General features: G+C 32.7%; 1 long non-coding RNA gene across 1 annotated transcript; it reads left to right on the top strand.

The window, feature by feature from the left end:
• Positions 1-6,409: 6,409 nt before the first annotated feature.
• On the top strand, positions 6,410-7,424 carry LOC103598500. The gene is made up of 2 exons (XR_551207.1): positions 6,410-6,479; positions 7,151-7,424. It is a non-coding gene; the product is annotated as an uncharacterized LOC103598500 (long non-coding RNA).
• The last annotated feature ends 2,074 nt before the right edge of the window (positions 7,425-9,498 follow it).

Below are 9,498 nucleotides of genomic sequence, written 5' to 3'. Positions count from 1 at the left end.
ACCACAAGGGATAATCAATACTTACGTGCCTACTAAGCAATGGTTACTAGAGATAGTTTCAGATTAGTATTTTTAAATCACCCTATAAAAAAGTAAAACTGTAATGGGCTCTGGCTACTTCACCGTAGCTTTCTTTTATATTATCTCTCATCATATATTATGGAATGAATTGTATCCTCCCAAAGTTTAATGTGTTGGAGGCTTGGTCCCCACCATGACATTGTTAAGAGGGTAGAGAATCCTGTTATGGTTATTGAAAGGTGGGCCTTGGAGAGGTGATTGGACTGTGAGGACTGTACCCTCTTGAATGGATTGATCCATTCTTGGAATAGTGGGAGTGATTCTGGTGGCTTTAAAAAGAGGAAATGAGAAGGTTAGTGTCCCTCTGTTTTGTCATTCTCACCATGTGGCACCCTACATTACTGTAGAGTCACCTCACCAAGTGTGTTCTCCAGACTTTGGATTTCCTGGCCTCCAAAACTGTATTTCATTTTCTTTCAGAGTACCCAGTTCCAGGTACTTTGTTATAGCAACAGAAACAGACTAAAACAAACAACTTAAGGGGAGTGGCTTATTTTAGGCAGACAAAATGGATATGGCTACACTAAAGCACAAATGAGTCCTTTTATCCTAGGTCATCTTCTTATCTATGACATCACTATGATAATGCCTAACTTTTTAATTTTCTTTTATATTTTTCATACTCATGATTTTGTTCTGCTTATATACAATTAGCCTTATTAAATCTCCAACAGTTTAAAGGTCATGTGTTGCTTTATACGGAGAGAATAATGAGAAAACAGATTTTCCATTTTTATGTAAGTATATAGACACCTTTTGAGTGAGGAATGAACCATAGAAGTAACAGGAGGTCTAGGTTACCACTTCAAAAACTTGGATTATAGAATAACCTTACAACTTGTTTTCCCCAATGACAGAGGGAGTTAGAACACAAATCATTAAGTCATTAGAATTTATCTTTTTGGACTTTTACACCTACCTCTAAGTTTATGAACGTGGGCCAAATTGTTTATGTTCATGTGTCAATTACTCATAAATCATTTTTCACATATTATCTGTTTGATCCAAATTCTAAATATGGCTGGTCTTCCAATCTGGCCTTCAAGGAATGTAAAAGGGTGAACAAAACCAATGCCATTTTGTGCCCTGCCTGCTATGTTGACTTCTGCTTAACCTCATTCTTTTGTTTCACTGAGATATAGGCAATATTAGAAGATGTAACTTGAAACAGCAAAATGCCAAATTGTGGGGTTGGGGAGGATGATGTCAAAGTGCAGAGTTGGGTTTGGTTCTCTTTTTTTCTTATATATTAAATTGTTATTATTCTAACATTATCTGTAATAACTGCAACATGTTTTTTGTAAACCTCATGGTAACCATAACCCTAAAGCTTATAAAAGACATACTAAAAATAAATAGGAATAAATCAAAATACACTGCTAGAGAAAACCACTCAATCACAAAGAAGACAGTAAGATTTTTTTAAAAAAGAATTAACAAAACAACAAGAAAACAAGTAACAAAATGGCAGTAGCAAGTCTCTATATATCAACAATAACTCAAAATATAAATGCCCCAATTGAAAGACACAGAGTGGTTCACTGGATTATAAAAGAAGAACCAATAATATACTGCCTATGAGAAACTCACTTCATCTATGAATACACACGCCAACTGTGTGAAGGGATGGAAAAAGATGTTTCATGTAAATAGAAACCAAAAATGTGCAGAGGTAGCTATATTTAGATAAAATAGACTTCAAGCCAAGGAAAGTAAAAAAGATAAGGCCTTTCGGAAAAAGATGTTTCATGTAAATAGAAACCAAAAATGTGCAAAGGTAGCTATATTTAGATAAAATAGACTTCAAGCCAAGGAAAGTAAAAAAGATAAGGCCTTTATATAATGGTAAAGAGATCATTTCAACTAAAGCCTACAACAATTCTAAATATATATGCACCCAACTCCAGAGCACTCAGTTATATAAAGGAATTACTATTATACCTAATGAGAAAAAAAGAATCCAATACTATAATAGTTGGGGAATTTAACACCTCACTGTCAGCAAAGGACAGATCATCCACTCAGAGAATTCACCAGGAAACATCAGAATTAATCTCTATTACAGACTGAATAGACCTAATGGGCATATACAGAACATTTCATCCAACAGCTGCAAAATACACATTCTTCTCATCAACATATGAAACATTCTCTCAAGTAGACCATATGTTAGGTCACAAAACAAGTCTTAACAAATTTTATAAAACTTGAAATCATATCAACTATCTTGTCTAACCACAAAGGAATAAAACTAGAAATCAACAACAAAAGGAAAACTAGAAACCATACGAATATGTGGATGTTAAACAACATGATCTTAAACAATGAATGGGTCAAAGAAGAAATAAAAATTAAATTAAAAAATTCTTGGAGACAAATGAAAATGAAAACATAATGTAACAGAACGGGATATAGCAAAAGCAGTTCTAAGAGGGAAGTTTACAGCAGTAAATGCCTACATTAAAAAATAAGAAAGGCTTCAAATGAACACCCTAAAATTATACCTCATGGATCTGGAAAAACAAGAACAAACTAAGCCCAAAATCAGTAGAAGGAGAGAAATAAAGATCAGAACAGAAATAAATGAATTAGAGATAAAAAAAAAAAAGCAAGAAAATTGATAAAACAAAGAGCTGGATTTTGAAAGCAATTTTAAAAAATTGATAAACATTTAGCTAAACTAACAAAGAAAAAAAGAGAGAAAACTCAAATAAATAAAATCAGAAATGAAAAAGAGACATTACAAATGATACCACAGAGATACAAAGGATCATAAGAGACTACTACAAACAACTACATGTGAACAAACTGGAAAACTTAGAAGAAATGTATAAATTCCTGGAAACATATAACTTACCAAGGTTGAGTCATGAAGAACTAGAAAACATAAACAGACAAAGAATGAGTAATGAGTTTGAAGCAGTAATAAAAAGTCTCCCAATGAAAAGAACCCCAGGACCAGATAGCTTCACTGCTGGATTTTACCAAACATTTAAGGAAGTACTAATACCAATTCATTTCAGACAATTTCCAAAACACTGAAGAGGAAGGAATACTTCCAAACTCGTTCTGTGAGGACATTAACCTTATACCAAAACTAGAAAAACATACAAAAAAAAAAGGACAGGTACAGACTAATATCCTTAATGCACAAAGATGCAAAGATCCTCAACAAAATACTAGCAAACAGAATCAAGCAACTCATTAAAAAGATCATTCACCATGATCAGTCAAATGGGAATTATCTCACAGATACAAGGATAGTTCAACATATGCAAACCAATAAACATTATACATCATATCAAGAGAATAAAGGGAAAAAAATACAATGACTTCAATAGATGCAGAGATAGCATTTGATAAAATCCAACACCTTTTCATAATAAAAACACTTGACAAACTAGGTACAGAAGGAATGTCCCATACGTGACAAATCCACAGCAAATATCATACTGAGTGGGCAAAAATTGGAGGCTTTTCCTCTGAGATCTGGAACAAAACAAGTATGCTCACTTTCTCCACTCTTAGTCAGCACAGTACTAGAAGTTCTAGCCAGTGCAATAAGGCAAGTGAAAGCAATAAAGGGCATACAAATTGGAAAGGAGAAAGTTAAACTATCCCTATTTGCAGATGGCATGATCCTATATAAAGAAAACCCTGAAGACTCCACCAAAAAATTACTACAACTAATAAATGGATTCAGTATAGTGGCAGGATATAAAATCAACACACAAAAATCAGTAGCCTTCCTATACATCAATAATGAAATAGCTGAAGGAAACAACAACAAGAAAGCAATCCCATTCACAATAGCAACCAAAAGAAAAAAGAAATACCTAGGAGTAAATTGAGTGAAGGAAGTAAAAGACCTCTACAATAAAAACTATAAGACACATTGCTGAAAAAATTGGAGAGGACACAAATAAATGGATAGATATCCCATGTTTATGAGTTAGAAGAATTAACATCATCAAAATGTTAATATTACCCAAAGCAATCTACATGTTCAATGCAATCCCTCTAAAAATACTAATGGCACGGGCCGGCCCAGTGGCACACTGGAGAGTGCGCCACTTGGGAGCATGGCGGCCCTCCCGCCGAGGGTTCAGATCCCATGTGGAGACCGGTTCCCGCACACTGGCTGAGCGTGGTGCGGGCGCAACACCGAGGGTTGCGATCCCGTTACCGGTCAGTAAAAAAAACAAAAAGGAAAAAAAAAATACTAATGGCATTCTTCACAAAAATAGAAAAAAATGGTCTTAAAATTTGTATGGAATCACAAAAAAAAAAACTTGTATAGCCAAAGTAATCTGAATGAAAAGAACAATGTTGGAGGCATCACACTAATGGCATTCTTCACAAAAATAGAAAAAAAATGGTCTTAAAATTTGTATGGAATCACAAAAAAAAAAAACTTGTATAGCCAAAGTAATCTGAATGAAAAGAACAATGTTGGAGGCATCACACTTTCTGACTTCAAAATATACTCTGAAGCTATAGTACCCAAAACAGCATGGTACTGGCATAAAAATAGACAAATAGACCAATGGAACAGAATAGAGAGCCCAGAAACAAAATCACCCTTTTTTAGCCAACTTATTTTCAGAAAAAGGTACTAAGGGTACCAAGAATGTACAGAGGGGAAAGGACAGTCTCTTTCATAAATGGTGCTGGGAAAACTGGATATCCACATGCAGAAGATTGAAACTAGACTTCTATCTCTTATCATACTCAAAAATCAACTCAAAATGGATTTAGGACATAAATTTAAAACTCAAAGCAATGAAACTACTAGAGGAAAACATAGGGGAAACACTACAAGAAATGGGAGTGGGAAGCACTTTTTTGAACAAGACCACAAAGCCACAGGCAATTAAAGCAAAAATACACAAATGTGACTACATCAAACTAAAAAGCTTCTGCACAACAAAGGACACTTTAAACAAAGTGAAGAGACACTTACAGAATCAGAGAAATTGTTTACAAACTACACATAGGACAAGGAGCTAATATCCAGAATATATAAGGAACTCAACTCAACAACAAAAAACAATTAATTAATTAACTAATTAATAATACAATTAAAAAATAGGTAAATTACCTGAATAGACATTTCTCAAATGACAACATATAAATATCCAACAATCACATGAAAAAAATGCTAAAATCATCAGGGAAATACAAATTAAAACTGCAATGAGATATCATTTCACCCCAGTTAAAATGGCTGTTATCAACAAGACAGAAAACAGCAAATGCTGGCAAGGATGCAGAGAAAATGGAACCCTCCTACATTGTTGGTGAGAATGTAAATTGGTACAGCCATTGTAGAAAAACATTTGGAGGTTCCTCAGAGAACTGAAAACAGATGTACCATGTGATCCAGCTATCCCACTACCGGGTGTATTCCCAAAGAAAATGAAATCAATATGTCAAAAAGACACCTGCACTCCCATGTTTGTTGCAATGCTATTCACAATAGCCAACAGATAGAATCAACCTAAATGTCCATCAATATATGAACGGATAAAAAGTTGTGGTATATATATACAATGCAATACTATTGAGCTTTAAAAAGAAATGATAGCCTATCATTTCCAGCAAGATGAATAGAACTAGAAACCATCATATTAAGTCAAGGGAGTCAGGCATAGAAAGACAAATACTGCATGATCTCACTCCTATGTGGAATCTAAAAAAAAGGAAATAGTGATTCTCATGGAAGTAGACAGTAGAATAATATTTACCAGAGACTGGAAGGAGTGTGGGGAGGAAGGAGAAATGCTGGAAACTAATGGGTACAAAATTATGCTATTTACACTCAGTGATTCATTGTGTGGTATATGCACGTATTGAAACAAGTCATTGTACCCCACGAAAAGAAATATAAATAAAATTGAAAAAAAAAGAGTTCCTATGTTATAAAATTTGTCATAAGAATTAAACTAGATAATCCATATAAATTACTTAGAGTAGTTCCTAACACATAATAAATGCTCAAAAAACCATGTGGCTGAAAATGTAAATAATATTGATTATGTGCTTTTGATAAATTATTAACCAAGAATACTTTAACTTCATTATTTGTTTATACAAGTGAAAATGAGTTCATGTTTGGCACATTGAGGTCATAACAGAAGTAACTTCTATTATACTTGCTTGCTATTTTGCAATATTTACATAAATATGTGCCCAATCTGGAAAGACAGCATTAATCAGTATTGTAATCACTCTAAGAAGGCTATAAAAACAAGAGTCTATCTTTCTTTCACCGAAGAATAGCACAACTCTCAGACATTTTGAGCTCTGTCCCAACTTCATTCAAGTAACTACATCAGCAATGAAGATATTTTGGTTTTTTCTGACCTTTGTCTTCGCTGTGTCTTGTGGTCCAGCAGGTAATATTTGTTAATATGGAAATAATGTAAAGGGCAAAATGTTTTTATAAATGCTTTATCTGAAAAAAAAAATTATTGTTAGGAGTCTCAATGTGAACTCCTTATAAGGCAATTTTCTCTATTTTTTCATGGAATAAGAAATGAGTAGTACCGACAGGTGAGAAAATAATGGGAAAAAATTTTCCACAAGATGTAGAATTAAACCTATTTATTTTGTTGGTTGTGTGATGGGACTATGACTCCTTAGATATTTGCTACTGCCTTCTTTATTAAAATGCAGTTTCTTGAACTGATATTGTAGCTGTTGTAAAAATTAAGCTCCTAGCCCAGTAATAGGGGAGTGGAGGTGGATGTGAATGGTTATTTAGAACAAAAAACATGTAGAATATTTTTCCCATGTCCTTTTCTCTTTACTTTTTAGGGAGCATACACAAATTAAATATTTAAGAATGTTCTATTTACCAAAAAGTAAAAATAAAAATAGAAAAAGCTAGTGGCAAAGAATGTATGTTCAATAAATATCTTCAATAGAGTTCCCTGGTCATGATTTTATAAACAAAGTGGCTTAACTCTATACTTTAAAGAACTTTATCTATGTATCTATCTATCTATCTATCTATCTATCTAAGGAGCTTAAACCTGGATTTATAATCATAGCTACTGTTTCTTAGTTCCACAGCAAAAAACAAGAGAAGTTGCAGAGAAAAAAAGAGAATGTCGCCTTGTTCGTGGTGCTTGCAAGCTTGAATGCAATTCCTGGGAATACATATATAATTACTGCAATATTGACTCTGAACCTTGCTGTGTGGTAAGGGAATACCAAAAGCCAGTCATAAAAAACTCAATTATCGGACCTAAAACAGATGTAAATTACAATTATGTTACATAGCACTACTTTGTAGCAATATTATTAATAAAAATTAACTTTTACTTTCTATCAATCTATTTTCAAGTGAGTGTCTTCTGGCCTTCTGGATTACTATATCATGACTAGTGAGTTCAATGTTGGGTGAGTACAAAAGAAATAAATTTGAAATACTGGTAGGATCTTCTTCATTAAATTGGCAGAATTTTTTTCCTCCCACGAGATAAAAAACTTCTATCCTTAATGCTCCCCTTCACCTCTGGTCTATTTATTTGCCTTGTGCAGAAGCCTACTTATTTTCATATAATTTTTGAAATATCAATTAACAATCATGGTTTATGCTACCTTTCCATACTCTCAAGAAAAATGAGTTTGGATCTTGGACACAAAGTTTTATATATCTTAATCATATAATAGGGCAGTATTGATACAAATAATTATAAGAACAAACAAACAGAACTAAAAAGGGAGTAAAAGGGAATATATTAAGGTCTTACCTATTAAAAATACATCAAGAAAAATAGCAGGAGAAAATATAGTAAATCTTTAGAGTAATTATTTTAAAGAGACGGGTTTATGGTTGAATTATTTTCCTCTTTATAATATGATGTTGTTTTCACATATATACAATTTTATAATCAGAATAAAAACAAATTAAAATCATTTGGGATCTATTTTTTCTTATTATAAAACAATATGAAAATTTGGAAAAATACAGAAATAGGGTTTATGGTTGAATTATTTTCCTCTTTATAATATGATGTTGTTTTCACATATATACAATTTTATAATCAGAATAAAAACAAATTAAAAACATTTGGGATCTATTTTTTCTTATTATAAAACAATATGAAAATTTGGAAAAATACAGAAATAACCACAGATAAAAAGAAAAGTCATTTCTAATTCTACAATTCAGAGTTGACTATTATCATCAGTCTTGGACATAGGCATTCAATTCAAGGGCCTTCTCTCCTGGCCCTCAAGAATTTTATTAGTCAGTCTTGGACATAGGCATTCAATTCAAGGGCCTTCTCTCCTGGCCCTCAAGAATTTTATTTAACTTCTCTCACCTAATAACTAAATATTTAATGCTTTTGCCTTTGTTCTTGCCTTCAATGAAATCATTGTGTTTCTATGTTTCCACAGTTTACATTAATTTCTGTCATAATATTGAATTAATTTTAATATAAATTTTCTTATGAATTATAAAGCATCAGTAAAAGCTCTACATTCAGAATTTGAAGTATCCATCGAATATATTTGTTCCTTTTACCTATAGAACTGATATGAGCAATACTAAAATTTATGGCATAATTTTGACTCAAAGGAAATCAAAAAACTTTAGTGAATTTGAGGTTTAAGAGGAATGGATGATTTCCAATTTTCTTTCTTGGAGAGTTTGCCTAACAATGTGATCATTCATTAGAAAATATTGTAAGAGGAGCAGACTGGGAATGGAAAATTATGACATGTTAAGTTTAGACTTTTCTGTTATATGCATGTGTGAAGCTCAGGAAAGAAAAATGTGCTTCAAATATAGATTTATGGCAACCTTTACGGAAGCCCAAAGAAAGGCTGCCAATTGAGAAGAAAAAAATGTCTAAAGTTTCAAACAATAACATTTAAAGTACATGAGGAAAAATTGCAATCCATAGAGGAGGTTAAGAAGAAGCTCGCCAATGAGAATTCATTCTCAGGCTTTGTATCTTCTCAGGTGAGGTCCCAGACATAGAAGAGACTAGGCAATCCCATCCCCATCATGCTCTGTGTTAATTTTTGTCCCACACAAACCATGAGCATAATAAAATGTTTTTTGATTTTTTCAAATCAACAAGTTTTAGAGTATTTTATGCACAACAATATTAACTAAAGCACAGTATATCTTCCAAACTACAGAAATTGTTTTAAAGAAAAGTGACAATAAATAAAGAATTGTGTGCAGAACTTCTGGATCAGTAAGGTAAAAATCTCTGAAAATCAGCTCCTTCATGAAAGCAACAAAAACAATGGCATAAAATTGTCCATATCAACTTTGTAAGAGTTCTGCAAATTAAGCAGACTTGCAAAAAATCCATGAAGCCTTTTGTTCAAGAAAAAATTCTGAATCTCAATCAGAACAGTAAAATTTGTGACATTCTAATGCCTTATTTC

This window comes from Galeopterus variegatus, unplaced genomic scaffold (assembly GCF_000696425.1).
Source record: "Galeopterus variegatus unplaced genomic scaffold, G_variegatus-3.0.2 Scaffold2642, whole genome shotgun sequence".
Taxonomy (NCBI): domain Eukaryota; kingdom Metazoa; phylum Chordata; class Mammalia; order Dermoptera; family Cynocephalidae; genus Galeopterus; species Galeopterus variegatus.
Note: the sequence above shows the minus strand (reverse complement) of the source record. Positions and strands in the feature narration are given on the sequence as shown.